Below are 2,957 nucleotides of genomic sequence, written 5' to 3' on the forward strand. Positions count from 1 at the left end.
TCGCAAGTGTGTTTGTCTGTTTGTAAAACGCAGAAATTTCGACGAAACATGCAAACTTGGCCGTTTTAACTGTATTTAGTGGCGTGATTTTTATACTGTTCGATATTGGCACTGTGATTGTGTTTATTTATTACCTGAGAGACAATATAAGAGACAATATAGTGGCGTTGTTTATGATTCCAACATACACCTCACAGCACAGAGTCGAGTGATTTACAAACGCTGGTGAATCTGTGCGATTGAATCATTTGGGAGATTCGGTTCAAACGAACGATTCGTTCACATCAGCCACTGCAGCCTGCCAAACCCCCGCCGCCTGTGCAGACGATGGAGAGGCGGATCTGATCTCATCGGATCTACCGACAAACATGCTGTTCGATCAAACCCGCTTTCCCCGCAAAAATCACCGACTTGATTGATATGTGAACTGAATCAGGTAACGCGGTTTGTTCATATGTCTGTGTTGCGTTTGTGTGTCCGGTTCGGACAACTGTCACATGGGCCGCGTACTAAAACCTAGCGAGCTGCCTACGTAGACAGCACTTTGGGACATTGTAGTTTCATATCCAAGTGTGCTGCTTGCTTAGCCCGTACTTTGAGGCAAAGGAGACACGGAAACATGTTAGCAGAATCCATGCATCTTTGTCTTGAATCCAAGTGCACTATCTAGTAAGCGAGCGTAGTAGATTTTGAGACACCGCCACAGTCCCGCATTGCGGCCTGCTACAGCATATACAACGCTTTTTAATACTAACTATTTGATTTAAAGGTTATTTAGTTTGATGAACGCATGATCAGCAGTGGCCGATGATTGACAGCTGTCATTTGTTTGTTTTGAAGCCTTCGTGAGACCGAAATCAGCTGTCAAACAAACATGTATCTGATTGATTCGCGCCAAAGCTGGGAAAACGTCAAAAACTACTTGCAGATATAACATTTTGCCTGGTTTATTTATACGCAGGGAAGGTAATCTTGTTTTTTACTCGACTGTTTGAACGTTTAGCAATAAATTAGTGGCTTTAATTCCAGTCACCGTTGGGAATCAGTCTGTGTTAGCTTAGCTTGCGTGTTGCTAATAGACTGTAGCGTTTCGCCCTCTGGGATAAAATGAGTATAATTGGCATATAAATTGTCTAAGGGCGTAAAATGAATATGTAAATATGAATGTGAACTTTTGTGTTAGGATTTAAAGCTTCATTGACTCGTATCCGATCGGTTAGCACAGAGGCTAACAAACACAGCGGCTACGGAAGTCGAATTGAAAACATCTGAATTTATCCGCGTTTATTTATCTATTGGTGGTCGTTCAATAAGAGATTGCATAGGATATTTCTATAGTAACAAATGCTCTGAAACATAAAGTACCATGGTAATATTATAGTATTCTTTGAATTACCTTAGATTAACGTGAATGCATGGTTATATGGTAATGCATCATGTTTTTTAGACATGAACCAAGCTATTCCTCTGTGCATATCAGTGTGTGTGTGATCATAGAAGTGTATAGTGTTTGTGTGTACTTATATATGTATATGTTTATATGTAAATTAGTAGTTATTACATATATAGTTATACATAATCCATGTTTAAAGTGTGTGATCTAATATTAGCAGAGCGCTCAGATTGTGTGTAGATTAGAAGAAGCACGAGACTCGTGGGGAGCAGAGTTGGGAGCTTTTCTGTACTTGGTTAGATTCGCCTTTGTTGGTCTGCTGTTTAGTGAGATCAAACTAACTGATAGTTCCTCGTGTCAGATGAGCTCAGGATCAGCTGATCGACATTTGATGTTTTCTCATCACTTCTGTAAGTGACAGCAGACACTGATGTCTGATAAGAGGAAGCTTGTTATGAAACAGGACGGTTAATTTCATATATCAGTAATGGCATATATCATAATATAGCTTTATTTACTGTAAAAAAAAGCATATATATATATATATATATATATATATATATGTATATGTACATGTTTGTGTGTATATATATATGTGTGTGTGTGTGGGTAATAAATTATACACACATACTTGTAAATTGTACATTTATTTATTTGGTGTATAAATATAGATACAGTACATTTAAATTAAATATAAATAAATTGTATGTGTGTGCACAACAGTACAAATTTTTATATAAATAAATACATAAATTAAAAAAAAATTATAAAATTTATATTTAGTTTACATTTATCTGCACTTATTTATTTGGTATGTAATATAGATAAATTTAAATTAAATATAAAGAAATTGAATAAAAAACACAATTATAAAATGTATATGTATTTAATTGGTATAAATTTATATACATTTAAATTAAATATAAATAAAAAGTGTGTGTGTGTGTGTGTGTGTGTGTAAATAAAATAAATTCCTAAAAATACAAAAATGTATATAAATGTGTATGTATGTATGTATGTAGGGTTAAAGATTAGTGGTTTTATATATATAAATATTATGCATTCATTAAATATGTATATACATAAAAGCATATTAATCGCAAGTAACGTGTCTACTTTAATGTTTCTTTTGTAAACTTTTGTAAAAAGAAAAATGTCAAAATATGGGTGAAATAATGTTCCATCGTCATTCAGTCAGTGTAACAGATACATTTATGTAAAAATTAAACAACATACTGTATGTATGCTGATTTATTAAAATATATAAAAGAAAAATTGAGCATACTAAACTGTAGTACATTTTAAATTCTGACAGGATTTTTGTTATATGAACTACTCTTACATTGAATGGCATTTTTGTGGGTGTCTTCTGTAAATCATGGTAAAAATGTATGACGATTATAATTTTTTGCTCAGAAAAATAAAATAAACACGACACGTTCTAATGTACAGCCTTAAAATCTGTATTAAACTTTTATTGTTTAAAGCTTGAAAACTCCTTATCATCTTTGACCTATATGTGTGTGTGTGTGAGTGTGTGAGTGTGTGAGTGAGTGTGAGTGTG

General features: G+C 33.8%; 1 protein-coding gene across 1 annotated transcript in view; it reads left to right on the top strand.

Annotated features, from left to right (window-relative positions):
• The first annotated feature begins 309 nt into the window (after positions 1–309).
• LOC107758167 (ral GTPase-activating protein subunit beta-like) overlaps positions 310–2,957 on the top strand; it is a 52,334-nt gene continuing 49,686 nt past the window's right edge. The window contains exon 1 of the mRNA XM_016575842.1: positions 310–436. The gene's annotated coding sequence lies outside the window, so the exon portion shown is untranslated. The remainder of the gene's footprint in view (positions 437–2,957) is intronic.

The sequence above is a fragment of the Sinocyclocheilus rhinocerous genome, unplaced genomic scaffold (assembly GCF_001515625.1).
Source record: "Sinocyclocheilus rhinocerous isolate Xijiao unplaced genomic scaffold, SAMN03320098_v1.1 scaffold203, whole genome shotgun sequence".
Taxonomy (NCBI): Eukaryota; Metazoa; Chordata; class Actinopteri; order Cypriniformes; family Cyprinidae; genus Sinocyclocheilus; species Sinocyclocheilus rhinocerous.